A 17263-nucleotide genomic window follows, 5' to 3' on the forward strand; every position below is an offset into this window, starting at 1 on the left:
ATTTTTAAAGTTCACTCCAAGGACCCGGGAGGAAGATGAGGAAAAGATGTAAAGATTGTTGCAAACGCTTAAAAAACTTACAGGGTACATAGTACGCCACAGACAAAACAAAAAAAGTAATGACCTTCTGCAGCAGTTGTCCGGATAAGCCGGCACTTTGTATAAAATGTTTTAAAAAATTGCATCGGTAACATAAGTCGTTATATTTTATTATATTTAATGTATTAATTAAATTGTACGTTATGCATTTTGTGTCAAATATTTGATTATAAGGAGGAAATGTTAATGTATAATGTTAAATTAAGAAAATAACATTTTGTACTACGCATTTATTGATTAACAAACGTAGCCCATCGACGATGCATGCCGCCCCACGGAACAATTTAGTATGGGCCACCGGCGGTTCATGCCGCAGCAGGGAACAGACAAGGATGGGCCACCGGTGAGTCAGACCGGAGTCAACGTGTTAAGTTACAGTATCTATAAATATATGGACGACTGGGAAGAAACGCATTCGATGTATTATCAAGGTAGGAGAAATTAACGAAGATAATAAAGTAGTGTAGCTCCGATAAACCGAACGTAACTTGAAGACCACTCTTGCCCTGTCGCTGCGGAAGATTAGGTACGTATACAACCAATCATGTAAATTAAAAATAAGCTTAACAAAATAATGTCATACACGTGCGCTCATCTATTTCTAGAGACACTTTTACTAGGAAATACAATCTTCTACATAAAAAATTTGAAATTGTTATGAAAATCGAAAAGATTGTACCTTTAACTTGCAGTGTGCAGAAATAAATGGTAGACTGCGGAAAAATTCATACGGTACAATATCATGGTTGGAGAATATAACGATGATCAATCACTATTTTCGCTCCGACTTACCGAACGCAGCAACAAACAACTCCAACCGTGTCCCTCCGGATTCGTAGGTTCATACGCATACAATCGCATTAAGTAACAGTAAGTTTAGCAAAATAACGTATAAAACGTACAATCAAACTATACCAAAGACAGTTTTGCAACGGAATACGAATTTTTATACCGAAAATCGAAAATTTTGATAAAAACTGAAAATCTCTTAACAGTAAATTACAGTAAGCGAAAGTAAATGTTTGACCAGGAAAAAACGCATACAGTACAGTATCAAGGTTGAAGAAATTATCATCTAAATAATATAAATAATAATATATCATTTAAAATAACAAATAATTTAACAGAATATTGTCATAAACGTACACTCAACTAATTCCAGAGGCACTTTCACTAAGATGTAAAATTTATTATGCTAGAAATTGAAAATTTTGAAAAAGAAAACGAAAATATCAAAATGGTTAGTTACAGTATGTAGGCATTAGTAGAAATCTCCGACAGAAAGCAATCGGCGCAATATCAAGGTTATTCAAATTAACAAGAACCCTACTGCAGTGTCGCTCCAATCTAGCGAACGCAACTTCAAGGCCACTTCAGTCGTGTCGTTCCGGAAGCGTTGGTTCGTATACAGATGTTCATATGGAATACCTATGTGTTTAACAAAATATTGTCATAAAAGTACACTCATCTAATTCCCACGGCACCTTTCCTGAAGAATACAATTTTTTAAATTAAAAATTGGAAATTATGCAAGAAAACCGAACGCATCATAACAGTAAATTACGGTATGCGTTAATAAATTGAAAACTGCGAAAGAATGCATACGGTAAAAAAAGCGAGGTTAACGAAAGTAACGTAGACCATTCAGTAGTGCCACTTCTTACTGCAGTATGCAACTACAAGATCAATGCAATCGGTTCGCTGCGGCAGCGTACGTACGCATGCAGACAATCATGCATATAACAACAAATATAACGAAATATTGTCATAACCGTACACTCAACTATATTCAAAGGCACTTTTACTATGATATAAAACCTTTTCAACTAAGAATTGAAAATTTTTAAAGAAATCGAAAATATCTTAACAGAGAATTACATTATGCACTTATAAATGGACGAATTGGATCAAATGCATACGGTACAATATCTAGGTTAGGGAAATTAAGGATTTAATTAAAATTATTAAAATTAAAATTATTATTATTAATAATTATAATTATTCAAATTACAATTATTAATTAAATTAATTAAAATTAAATTAAAGAAGACAGTAGTGTAAAACCGATATGCCATATACCACTACAGGTCCACTTTCGGCGTGTCGCTCTGGAAGCTTTGGTTTTTATTCAGACCATCATAAAATACAGCAAAGAATTAAACACAACTTTGGCATTATGGAAGACTTATCTAACTCAAAAGACACTTTTACTACGAAGAATAATAGTTTAAATTAAGAAAATATAGAAAAGAAAACGAAAATATCATAATATTAAATAAAAGTATGAATAAATATATTGAAGACTGGGAAAAAATACCCACAGCACAATACGAAGCTATAGAAATTAACACAGACCACCCAGTAGAGTCGTTTCGATCTACCCATCGCAACTACAAGTCCAATAAAGCCATGTCGCTCCGCAAGCGTAAGTACGAATATTAGCCAATCACACAAAATAACAAAAAGCGTGACAAAATATTGTCATAATCGTAAACTCAACTAATTAAAACAGCATTTTTAAAAGAAATAAAATTTTTATAAACAAGAATTAAATGTTTTGAGAAAAATGGAAAATATCATACCATTGAATGTATGTATAAATAAATGGGGAAAAATGCATGCGGTACAATATAAAGGATAATGATATTAACGAGAAACGCTTAGTAATACCACGCCTGTCTGCCGTACGCTATTGTAAATCCCGCCAGTGGTGTGGCACAAACAGCGAAGATATGCATACAGACAGTCATACAAAATAACAATTAGCTTAACAAAATAACGCCATAAACGTGCACTCATCTAATTCCAAAGACACTTTTACTATGAAACACAATGTTTTAAACTACAAACTGACAATTATGAAAGAAATGTAATATATCATGACAGTAAATTACAGCATATACAAGTAAATGGAAAACTGTGAAACAATGTATATCTTACAAAATCAAGATTAAAGATAATATCAAAAAGCATCCAGCAGTGCCGCTCCGTTCTGCAGTACGCAAATACAAGACCACGCCAGTCGTGTCGCTACGGCAGCGAAGGTGTGTATACGGAGAGTCATGCAAAATAACAACAAGCATAACAAAATATTGTCATAAATGTACGCTCATCAAGTTCCAAACTCCCTTTCACTATGTAATACAATTTTTTCAAATAAAAACTGGAAATTTTGAATGAAATGGAAAATATCTTATCAGTAAATTACAGTTTGTATTAATACATTGAAAACAGGGGAAAACTGCATACGGTACCTAATCAAGGTCAATGAAGTTAGCGAGGGTCATACAGTAGTGGCGCCAGATCTACCATACTTAACTGCAAGTTCACTCCAGTCATGTGGCTCCGGTTGCGTAGCCCGAGTACAGACAGTCCTATAATACAACATCAAATTCAGCAAAATGTAGTCACAAACATACACTCAACAAATTCCAAAGGCACATTTACTAGGAAATACAATTTTTCTTTCGGAACATTGAATATTCTGAAGCTAGTCGGAAACATAACTGTTAATTACAGTTTGTATATATAAATAGAAAACATGGAGAAAATGCACACGGGCAAAATCATGGTTAGAGTAATAAACGATGATCATCCAGTAGTGCCGCACCGTTATGCCATATGCCACTACAGGTCCACCATAGGCGTGTCGCTCTGGAAGCGTAGGTTTGTTTTCAGACTATCATATAATACATCAACAAATTAAACAAAGTATTGGCATAAAGGCAGACTTATATAATTCAAAAGACACTTTTACTATGAGGAATAATTTCTTGAATTAGGTACTGGAAATTATGAATGAAACCGAAAATATTATAGCAGTAAGTTATGGTATGAAGGGAAAAAGAGGGAACTGTGTAAGAATGCATATGACACATCATTACGGTTATAGAAATAAGCAAAGACCATATAGCAGTGCCGCTGCGATCTAATGATCGCAACTCCAACTCCGATTCAGCGGCGTCGATACGGAAGCGATGTTATGCGTACCGACAACCAAATAATACAACAACAAATTCAACAGTATAATGTCATAAATGCACACTCAACTAATTCCAAGGACAAATTTACTAGGAAATACAATTTTTGAAATAAAAAATTGGGAATCATGAGAAAAATTGAAAATATCAGGGTAATAAATCGCACTGTGTATAAATAAATGAAAAATTGCGAAAGAATGCATACGGTACAATATCACGGTTAAAGGAACCAGCGGAAATACACAGTAGTATCGCTCCGTTCGATTGAACGCAGCATCAAACGACTCGAACCATGTCCCTCCGGAAGCGCAGTTACATATACAGACAATGGTATAAAATAACAATAAGTATAACAAAGTAATGTCATAAACGTACACTCAGCTAATTCCAAAGGCACCTTTACTTAGAGATACAATGTTTTAGACTAAAAATTGTCGATTCTGCAGAAAATTGAAAATATCATAACCGTAAATTTCTGAATGCATATATAAATGGACGTCTGGGAAAAAATGCATACGGTACAATATCAAGGTTAAAGCAATTAACGAAAACCATCAAGTAGTGTCACTCCGATTTACCGGACGCAAATACACGACGTCGAGAGTCGAATCGCTCCTGCAGCGTAGGTACGTATGCAGACAATCATATAACGTAAGAATAATTTTAACCAAATAGTGTCATAAACGTACATTCAACTAATTCCAAATACACTTTTACTGAGAAATCCAATTTTTCAAAGAAAAATTTGAAACCTTAGAAGAAAATCGAAAATATCATAACATTAAATTACACTATGCATAAATAACTGGAAAACTACGATACAATGCAAACAGCAAAATATCAAGGTTATCAAAATAATCGGAGACCATCAAGTAGTGTCATTCTGATGTACCGTACGCAACTAGAAGGGCACGCCTGTCGTGTTGTTCCTGAAGCGTAAGTACGTATACAGACTATCATATAAAATAGCATCAAGTTCAACAAAATATTGTCATAAACGTACACACTACTGATTCCAAAGACACTTTTACTAGGAAATACAAATTTTCAATCTAAAAATTGAATATTATGAAAATAATCGGAAATATCGTAACAGTAAATAACAGAATGTATAAATAAATGTATAAATTCGTAAAAAAATTCATACGGTATAAAATCATGGTTACAGAAATTAACGAAGATTATCCAGTTTGCCGGTCGGATTTGCCGTACGCACCTACAGGTCCAGTCCAGCTGTGTCACTTCGGCAACGTAAGGACATTTACAGACTATCATATAAAATAACAAAAAATTTATCAAAATATTTTCGTAAACGTGCACTTAACTATTTCCAAGAACACTTTTCCTACAAAATGCAATTTTGGAAGTTAAAAATTTGAAATTTTGAAAAGAATCGAAAATATCATAACAGTAAATTACAGTATGTCGAAATAAATAGGAAACTGCAAAAGAGTGCATACGAATTAATATCAAGGCTAGTGGAATTAACCAAGACCATATAGTATTCGCGCTCCGTTCTACCGTACGAAACTACTTGCCTGCTCCAGGTTTGTCGCCCCGGAACTGTAGGTATGTACACAGACAATCATATAAAATAACAATGCGTCTATCAAAATCATGTCACAAACGTCACGCAACTAACTCCAAAGTCACTTTCACTTAGAAATACAATTCTTTTAACAAAAAATAGAAAAAATTTGAAAAAAATCGGATATATCATAATAATAAATTACAGTATGTATAAATTAACGGAAAGCAGCAAAATATTGCATACGGTGCAATATCAAGGATAGAGAAATTATCGAAAATCTTGCAGTAGTGCCGCTGCGTTCTAGCGACAGCAACTACAAGATAATTCCTGCCGTGTAGTTCCATAAGTATAGGTACTTATGCTGACAATCGCATAAAATATCAATAAGTTTAAAAAGATAATGTCACAACCATACAGTAAACTCATTGTAAAGGCACATTTAGTAAGAAATGCAATCTCTAGAACTACGACTTGAAAATTTTGAAAGAAATCGGAAATATCTTAAATTACAGTATACATAAATAATTTGCCGTATGGGAAAAAATGCATACGGTACAATATCTAGATTACCGAAATTAAAGAAGAGCATTCAGTAGTGTCGCTCCGTTCTGTCCTACGCAACTACAAGGCCTCGCAAGTATTGCCCGTCCTTCTCCGAAGATTCGATTGCAGGCAATAATACAAAATACAGAAACGCGGAATAAAAATAAGTTTAACAAAATAATATCATAAACATACACTCAAGTAATTCCACGGACACTTTTACAATGAGATATAATCTTTTAAATTTAAATTTAAATTTTCGAAGAAAATCGAAAATATAATAAGATTAAAAATCCGTAATTATAAATACATGGAACACTAGGAAAAAATGCATACGGTACGAAATCAAGGTTGACGAAGTTAACGAAGCTCGACCAGATTTCCGTTCCGTTTTGCCGTACATAACTACAAGACCACTCTGCCGTGTAGATCCGGAAGCGAAAGTGCGCCTACAGGAAATTATATGAAATAAAAATAACTATAACAAAATAATGTCATAAACGTAAACTCAGCAAGTTCCCAAAGCACTTCTACTGAGGAATAATCAATTTTAAAATAGAAAATGAAAATTTTGAAAAGGAATTGAAAATATCGTAACATTAAATTACTGAATGTATAATTAAATGGATCAAATCGGGAAACAATGTATATGGCTCAAAATGATGGTCGAAGAAAGCAGCGAAGACCATCCAGTATGGCGCACCGATCTGCCGTACGCTACTATAAGTCTACTCCAGCCGTGTCGCTTCAGAAGCGAAGGGACGTGCACAGACAATCATATAAAATAACAATAGGTTAAACAAAATATCGTCATAACCGTACACTGAACCCATTACAACGGCACTCTTACAAGGAAATACAATCTTTCAATCCTAAATGAGAAAATTTTGAAAATAATCCGAAATTTCATAGCTGTATATTACAGTACGAATATATAAATGGACAGCTGGGAAAAATGCACTTGGTACAATATTAATGTGAATGAAATTAACAAAATCCATACAGTGGTTTCGCACCGATCTCCCGAACACAATTACAAGACCACTCCAGTCCTTTCGATCTGTTGGTACGTATATAGACTCTCAAAAACATACACGGAACTAATTGCAAGGGCCCATTTCTTAAGATATACATATTTTTAATTTAAAAAATTTTAAAGTTTGAGAATAGTAGTATATATTGTAACAGTTAATTACAGCATGCACAAATAAATGGAAGGCTGGGAAAAATGCATACGGTACGTAATCAGGGGTAAGGGAATTAACGCCGTCAATACAGTACGATCGTTCCAATCTGCCGAGCGCAACAGCACGACCACTCCAGACGTGTCTTTCCGGAAGCGTTGGTTCGTATACAGACAGTCATATGAAATAACAATGTGTTCTAGAAAATATTGTCATAAATATAGACGAAAATAATTCCAAAGGCATTTTTCCAAAAAATACAATTTTCCAAGATAAAGATTGGAAATTATATGAAAGATTGAAAATATCACAGCAGCAAATCGCAGTATGTATAAATAAGTTGAAAACTGTGAAGGGTTGCATGCGGTACAATATCAAGGTTATTGAAATTCACAAAGACCATGTACAAGCGTCGCACCTATCTTGTGAACGTAACTACAACATATCTCCAGTCGTGTCGTTCCGTAAGTGCAGATACGTATACATGCAATCGTATAAAATAACAATATCGTTAACAAAATTATGTCACAAACGTGAACTCATCGAACTCGACTGAATCTTTTACTGAGGTATATAATTTTTTATAATAAGAATTGTAAATTTTGAACCAAATCGAAAATGCCAGAACAGTAATTTACAGTATGTATAATGAAATGGAAAACTGGGGAAAAATGCATGCGGTACAATATCAAGGTTAACGATATTAGCGAATACCATCAAGTAGTGCCGCTCTGATCTACAGAAAGCAACTACATATCAAACTCCAGTCGTGTCGCGCATGGCAGCTTAGGTGCGTATAGAAACAATCATTTAAAATGACACTAAGTTTAGCATTATAATATAATAAACGAACACTCACATAATACCAAAGACACTTTTACTGATAAATACAATTTTATAATCTAGAAATAGAAACTTTTGAAAAAAGAATTCAAAATATCCAAGCAGTAAATGACAGTGTATAGAAGTAAATAGAAATCTGCGAAGGAATACAAACGGTACAATATAGAGATTAAGGAAATTAGCAAACGCTACATACCAGCGTCGCACCTATCTTGTGAACGCAACTACAACATATCTCTAGCCGTGTCGTTCCGGAAGTACAGGTACGTACACAGACTATCGCACAAAATAACATTAAGATTAACAAAACAATGTGAGAAACGTACAATCAACTAATTCTGATGACACGCTTAATAAGAAATACAATTTTTTAAAATAATAATTGAAAATTTCTTAAGCAAAATTAGCTGTATTGATATTTTCGACTAGTATAGTGGTGAACTAATTTTATTGCATATATAATATGAAAATTTGTTTTATTGAAAATTTTTAGATTTTATCGCACAAAATTAGTTCTATTGATATTATCGACTAGTAGTGGTGAGCTAATTTCATTGCATATATAATACGAAAGTTTGTTGTATTGAAATTTTTTAGATTTTACCGTACAAAATTAGCTCTATTGATATTTGCGACTAGTATTGTGGTGAGCTAATTTTATTGCATATATAATATGAAAATTTGTAATAATGAAAATTTTTGATTTTATTGTGTAAAATTAGCTTTACTTATATTTTCGACTAGTATGGTGGTGAGTAAATTTTATTGCATATATAATATGTAAATTTGTTCAATTGAAATTTTTTATTGTTGACAAATTTCATTATAATTTTAAATATAAATAGGCTAATTATTAAGCTTATAGATTCATAATCTACCGATATATTATGAGATAATATTTTATATGAAATTTATATTTAATAATTAATTTTATGTTACTATAATAAATAATTAATTTTATACTATTTTGATTCTATACATTTAATTTTATACTATTTTGATTATATACATTTAATTTTATAATATTATCATTAATTTTATACTATTTTAGTCTAGTAGTATAGATTTAATTTTATATTATTATAAATAATTTTATACTATATTAATACTATAGATTTAATTTTATACTATTTTAATTAATTTTATACTATTTTAGTCGAGTATTATAGATTTAATTTCATATTATTATAAATAATTAATTTTATACCATATTGTTCGAGTAGTATAGATTTTGTTTTATATTGTTATAAATAACTAATTTTATACTGTTTTAGTTGAGTAGTATAGATTTAATTTTATATTATTAATATAAATAATTAATTTTATACTATTTTAATAGTATATATTTAATTTTATATTATTATAATTAATTTTATACTATTTTAACAGTATGTATTTAATTTCACATTATTATTATTAATTTTATACTACCTTGGTCGAGTAGTATCGATTTAATTTTATACTATTGTTCTAAATAATTAATTTTAATACAAAATTTATAAATATTAAAAATTATTTTAAATACTTTATAGGCTTTAGATTTAATTTATTTTTAATATTTATAGGTTTATTAATTTATTTATGGTCACAAACCCTATAATTATTGGTTAATTTTAATATTTTACAGGTTTTGAATTTAATTTATTTAAGAATACAAAATTTATAAATATTAAAAATAAATATTAATATTTTATAGGGTTTAGGTTGGAAATTGAATTTATTTATGAATATAAAAATATAAATATTAAAAATAATTTATTTTATTGTTTTATATATTTTTTTATTTAATTTATTCATAATAATTTATTATATATGTAATAATATGTCTGATAAGAGGAATATTTTGATGAAATAATTATTTAAATTTATTTACTACTATTAGTTATAAAAATATAGAAATAATATTAAGAATTATACTATAATTTAATTTTAAATAAATTATATAAAAAAATTTTAAAAAATAAATCTATAAATTTTATATATTAAATTTTTATTTTGTATTTATTTTTTTATTATTATCTAATGTTATTTTAAAGTGATTTATTTTTGAGATGGTAATATTTATTAGAATTAGATTAATTAATTTAAATTCTAATAATAACTTATCATATTTAATGATTTTTTGTATATCAATTACTTCTAGAATTTTATTGGTAATTTTTATAATAAATTTTATAAATTTGGTTGAAATAATTTATTTAAGAAATATATTAAATTATTTTTTATTTATTTCATTTATAATAAAATTAGGATTACTTTCGCCTCATTCTTTAATAATTAAATCATATGAATTAATAAATTGGAATTGTATTTTTTATCTTCAACTTTAATAAAATCTATTGCTTTAAATTTCTATTGTTTAATTTTAAAATTAGATTATAAAATAATTTTGTTTGGAATTCTTCGAATTTTATATTTATCTATTTATATATTAAAATTAATTAATATAAAAAAAATTAATAGATGTTCAACTTTAATGTTGAATTATATATTAATAAATTGTTCATTATATTAATGAAAAATATAGTTTCTTATTAATATTATTTTATATATTAATTACTTATATGTTATTATTATATTATATAAATTTAAATTTACAGATACTAATTTAAGTATTTCTATATTAAATTATAAAAATAATTTAATCGTTTTATTTATATTAATTCTATTAATTTATTCAATTTTACAAATTTCTTTTCTTTATTATTAAATGATTATTCATTAAAAATTTTGTTTATTACTGAATATAATATATTTATTAGATTTATAATTTTATTAATTGGAAATGATTATTTATATTGTTATATACAATTTATTATATTTTTATTTATAAATATAAATTTTTATTTAAAAAAATTTGTTATTAATTATAATTTTTTGTTTAATTTTATGATATTATTTTTTTGATATTTAATATTTTGATAGTATTTATGTTTAATATATTATAAATGTTAAATAATTAATATACTTTATTTATATAATTTTAAATTTGCAATTTAATGTTTTTTTAAACTATAATTAAAAATTGATAAATACAAAAAGTATTATGTCTGATAAAAGAAATGATAAATTTATAAATAAAAATTTAACATTTTTTAATACTATAAAAATTTTAAGTTAAATTAACAACCATTAATTTTCAAAATTAAAAATAAATTTTAATTTAAATTTTAATTAAATGATTAATAACATAGAATCATAAGGATATTGGCATTCTTTTCTTTACATTAGCTATATGATCAGGAATAATTGCTTCTCCTTTAAGATTTTCAATTCGCGTAGAATTATGTACTCATGGAATGTTTTTAAATAATGATATATTATATAATTCTTTAGTTACAAGTCATGCATTTTTAATAATTTTGTTTATTGTTATACGTTTTTTAATTGGAGGATTTGTTAATTGATTAATTCCTCTAATATTAAGATCACCTGATATATCTTTTCCTCGAATAAATAATATTAGATTTTGATTATTACCTCCTTCATTATTATAATTATTAACTAGAAGAGTTTTCAATTTTACACCTGGAAGTGGTTGAACTGTATATCCTCCTTTACTTAATTATGTTTTTCATTCATCTCCGTTTGTACATTTAAAATTTTTTCTCTACGTATATCTGGTATTTCATCACTTATAGGAGCTATAAATTGAATAGCGACGATTACATGATTAAAAAACTTTAGATTAGATTTAAATATAATCCCTTTATTTCCTTGATCTGTTTTTCTTACAATAATTTTATTATTATTATGTTTACCTGTGTTAGCAGGAGCAATTACAATATTAATATTTGAACGTAATTTTAATACATCTTTTTTGATCCTATAGGAGGAGGAGATCCTGTATTATATTAACATTTATTTTGACTTTTTGGCCATCTAGATGTTTATATTTTAATTTTACCTGGCATTGGATTAATTTCTCTAATTATTATAAATGTAAGTGGTAAAAAAGAGGTATTTGGTAATTTAGGAAAAATTCATGCAATATTAGGAATTGGATTTTTAGGTTTTATTGTTTGAACTCATCATATATTTACTATTGGATTAGATGTAGATACTCGTTCTTATTTTACTTCGGCAAATATGATTCTTGCTGTTCCTACTGGTATTAATGTTTTTAGATGATTAGCATCCAATAATGGTCCAAAATTTAAAATAAATAATTAGATTGTATGATCATTAGGTTTTATTTTATTATATGCAATTGGAGGATTAACAGGAATTATATTATCTAATTAATCTAGTGATATTATTTTACATGATACATATTATGTTGTTGCTCATTTTCATTATGCTTTATCAATAGGAGATCTTTTTTCCATTATTTCAATATTTAAATTCATAATTTAAATATTGCATGAATAAATATATGTGAAAAAGCTATATCCTTTAATTTTTAAAATAAAATTCTTATTGTGAAACGAAATTGACTTAAAGTAGAATATGCAACAATTTTTTTCATATCTAATTCAAAATTTGCAGACATACCTGAATACAATATTGTTGATCTAGAAATTAATAAAATAAAATTATTACAATTCATTTCAAATAATTATTAATATCGGAAAAATAAATATACACCTGCTGTTACTAATGTTGATGAATGAACTAAAGATGAAACTGTTGATGGAGCTGTTATCCTATAAAATATTTAATATTTTTTTAAATTCATTCAATAAGAATATTATTTTTTAATTATTGTCGTAATTGTAATATATATTATATATAAACTATTAAAATCTATAATTATTAATATTTCAGGTATTATAAATATTTTTTCATATTTTATTACTTTATTAAATTTACCAAAGTTTGAATATAATAAAATTTATATTCTATGATTATTTATTAATTGATTAATAATTTTTATATATATATAAATTAATATTTATCTAAAAATTACTTATTTAATAATTTAAATTTAAATTTAAATAATAATTTTTTAATAATTATTGAAATAAAAAAATTTATTCAAATATTAATATATTATTTTTTATAATTATAATATTATTTATTACTTTATATTTTTCAGTTAAAATAACATCTATTATAAAAAAATGTTTGCGAAAAAAAAAATAATATCAATAAATATAAAGAATTAAAAAGGAATAAGACATTAAAATTTATTTTTTGTTTTATTTATTTACCAACACCTATAAGCATTAATTATATATGAAATTTTGGATCAGTTCTTGGTTTATTTTAATTAATTCAAATTATTTCAGGTTTTAATTTATCAATAAATTATTGTCCAAATATTAATTTAGCATTTATAAAAATTTCTTATATTATAATAGATGTAAATTCTGGATGATTAATTCGATTAATTCATATAAATGGAGCATCCTTTTATTTCATTGCAATATATTTACATATTCAACGAAATTAATTTTATTATTCATTTAAATTAAATATAGATTGAAATATTGGATTTACAATTCTATTATTATCAATAATAACAGCATTTATAGGTTATGTTTTACCACGAGAACATATATCTTTTTGAAGAGCTATAGTAATTAGAAATTTGGTATCAGCAATTCCTTATATTAGCCAATTATTACTGGAATGAATTTGAGGAGGATTCTCAATTATTAATTCAATATTAAATCGATTCTTTTCATTACACTTTATTTTACCATTAATTATTATAATAATACTAATATTACATTTAATTATTTTACATATTACAGGATCAACAAATCCTGTAGGATCAAATAGAAATATTTATAAAATTCCTTTTTATCCTTACTTTATAATTAAATATTAATTAGGATTTATTATTATTCTATCTTTATTTATATTTATTAACATTCAATATCCTCATTATTTTGGAGATCCTGATAATTATAAAACAGCTAATTCAACAATTACACCAATTCATATTAAACCAGAATGATATTTTTTATTTGCTTATTCAATTTTACGATCAATTCCTAATAAATTAAGAGGAGTAATTAGGTTAATATTTTCAATTTTAATCTTATTTATATTTTTTTATACTTTTATATTTTCAATTATAATTTTATTTACATAACCTTTAATAAATAATAATTATTTCAAAAACTTAAAAAATTATCCTATTAGACTATTCTATTATTGATATTTTATTAGTAATTTTTTAATATTAACATGATTAGGAGGACAAATAATTGAATATCCTTATATTAATTAAAATATTTTTTTTACTTTACCATATTTTTTATATTATATTATTTCATTTAAATTAAATAGATATTGAGATTATTTAATTTATTAAAGTTAATGAACTTGAATAAGCATATACTTTGAAAATATGTTATAAAAATTAAATTTTTTATTACCTTTAAAAACAGATTATAATTTTTTTTACTAAATATATTAATATTAAATAGTTTATAATAATAATTAATATATCAGTTCAACAAAAACTTATCAAATGTTCAAGCCGAATACGTAATAATAATGCTCGAATTCAAATCAATAAAATTAAATTTAATATATAAATGAAAAAAAATATTTATGATCAATAATTATAATTAAAAAATATAATTACCAATAATAACCTTATAAATATAATATTTAAATGTACCTATAAAAAAATTATTGTAATTATTCTTCAATGATATTCAATATTAAAACCTGAGACTAATTCTGATTCTCCTTTAATTAAATCAAAAGGTGTTCGATTTATATCAACTAAGAAACTAATAAAAGATATATAATATAAAGGATTTAATAAAATAAAAAATATAATATTTAATTGATTTAATTTTAAATTCATTAAAGAAACCTTTCTATTAAAACAAAAAAAATTAAAATTACCGAAAAATATTCCAATTTCAAATGAAATTATTTGTGCAATTGATCGAATAGAACCTAATATAGCATAATTATTATTTGAAAATCAACCAACTATAAAAACCGGAAAAATAATTAATCTTATAATAAAAAAAAACATAAATTATTGAATATTTAAATTAATTCAAGGATAAATTAATCATAAAACAAAAGATAGAATAAATATAATTATTGGACAAATAATATCTATTGAATTATAATTAAAAATAAATCTTTCTTTAGTTAATAATTTTAAAGCATCTCTGAAAGTTTGTAATAAACCTAAAAATCCAATTTTATTTGGTCCTTTTCGATGTTGAATATATGATAATAATTTAGGTTCAAATAAAGTTAAAAACGCAACCCTAATATATAAAAAAATCATTATAACCAAAAAATTTTATATTCAAAAATAATAATTTTTATAAAATAAAATTATTATTTATTATACATCTAATATAATTTATTTATACTCTAAATTTAATACACTTTAATTTGTTATAATAATTATATTAATTTTAATTTTTAAATATTTATTATATACAGTAAAATGTTACTCATTGAAAGTCCTTAACTACAACTAATTAATCTAATTATTATAGATAGAAACAGATCTGACTTACGTCGATCGGAACTCAAATCATGTAAGATTTTAAAAGTCGAACAGACTTAATTTTTAAATTTCTGCATTTAAAATATATCTTAATTCAACACCGAGGTCGCAATCATCTTTACTAATTTGTTCTTTAAAAAGAAATTACGGTGTTATCCCTAAGGTAATTTATTTTTTAATTCATATTATTATATAAAATTTAAATACTTCCTTAAATCAAAGTTTAATTAATATTATAATATAAAGTTCAACTAATTTATAAATTCTCCCAATTAAATATTAATTTAATAATATTAATAAAATATATTATTAATTGTTATTAAATTAATATAAAATTCTATAGAGACTTATCGCCCTATAATTTAATTTCAGCATTATAACTAAAAATTTAAGTTAATTAATTATAATTGAGACAGTATATATTTCATTAATTCTTTCATTCAATTCCATAATTAAAAGACAATTGATTATGCTACCTTAATGCAGTCAACATACTGCCGCTACTTAAAAATTCATTGAGCAGATTTGACCTTAAATTAAATTCTAAAAGACATGTTTTTGATAAAGTGGTGAATATAAATTTATATATTACTAATGTAAATTTGCCTAATTCCTGAATTATAAATATTATTAACTAATTTAATTTATATTAATAAATAATTACTAACTCCATCATCATAATAAACTTCTATTAATTAAAATTTTTTTAAAATTATTATATTAAATTATTAAACATTTATAATTTCAATTTTAAATTATTATATATTTTTTATTAATAATTATATTTAAATTAATAAACATAAAAAATAATAAACTTAAATTATGATTTATAAATTTATAGTTTATCCCATAAATTTTGAATATAAAAATTGTAATTATATATTAATTGTATAATTAAAATGAAATGTTATCTAATTTAAATTTAATTTTTTAAAAACTAGATATCAATAAATTCGAATAACACTTAATTTCTAATTATAAGTTTATAATTTTTATTCTCAAAAAAAAATTATTTATATTTAGCTCATTTGTTTTCGAGATAATTAAATATAATTAAATTAAATTAATTAACCCTGATAAAAAAGATACAAAATAAATTTTATTCTATATTATATAAATTAAATTTCAATTTCTTTACTTACTATATATTTAAATAATTTAATTTAAATATTATAAATAAGTACTTAAACATTAAATATTAATAAATATTTATATTATTTGTATCTTTATTAATATTGTTAATATTTATAAATTAAAAAATAATTTATGTATTTAATAACTTTAAAAATAAAATATTTATTTTATAAAAATTTAATTTATAAAAATTAATGTTAACTTAAAAAATTAATAACTATTCAATTTTAAATATTAAAAACTAAAAACACTTTCCAGTACATTTACTATGTTACGACTTATTCCATTTAAAATGAAATTGACTGGTAATTTGTACATCTTTTATATTATATTCAATTTCAATAAATATTTATACATACCATTAAATCCTCATTCAAATTAATATTGAAATTAAATTATCCAAAATTAAATATTATTATAACTCATTTTATATTAAATTTCCTATATTTTGATTTGAGTTTGTATTATATTAAATTTTAATAAATTTATAATTTACTACTTATAACAAATC

At 24.8% G+C, this 17263-nt stretch overlaps 2 pseudogenes; one reads left to right on the plus strand and one right to left on the minus strand.

Moving 5' to 3' along the window:
* The window catches only part of LOC143220093 (cytochrome c oxidase subunit 1 pseudogene), a 30002-nt pseudogene extending 26564 nt beyond the window's left edge, over window positions 1–3438 (minus strand).
* A 202-nt stretch (window positions 3439–3640) lies between these two features.
* LOC143220092 (cytochrome c oxidase subunit 1 pseudogene) lies at window positions 3641–12536 on the plus strand (annotated as a pseudogene).
* The last annotated feature ends 4727 nt before the right edge of the window (window positions 12537–17263 follow it).

The sequence above is a fragment of the Lasioglossum baleicum genome, unplaced genomic scaffold (assembly GCF_051020765.1).
Source record: "Lasioglossum baleicum unplaced genomic scaffold, iyLasBale1 scaffold0192, whole genome shotgun sequence".
Classification (NCBI taxonomy): Eukaryota; Metazoa; Arthropoda; class Insecta; order Hymenoptera; family Halictidae; genus Lasioglossum; species Lasioglossum baleicum.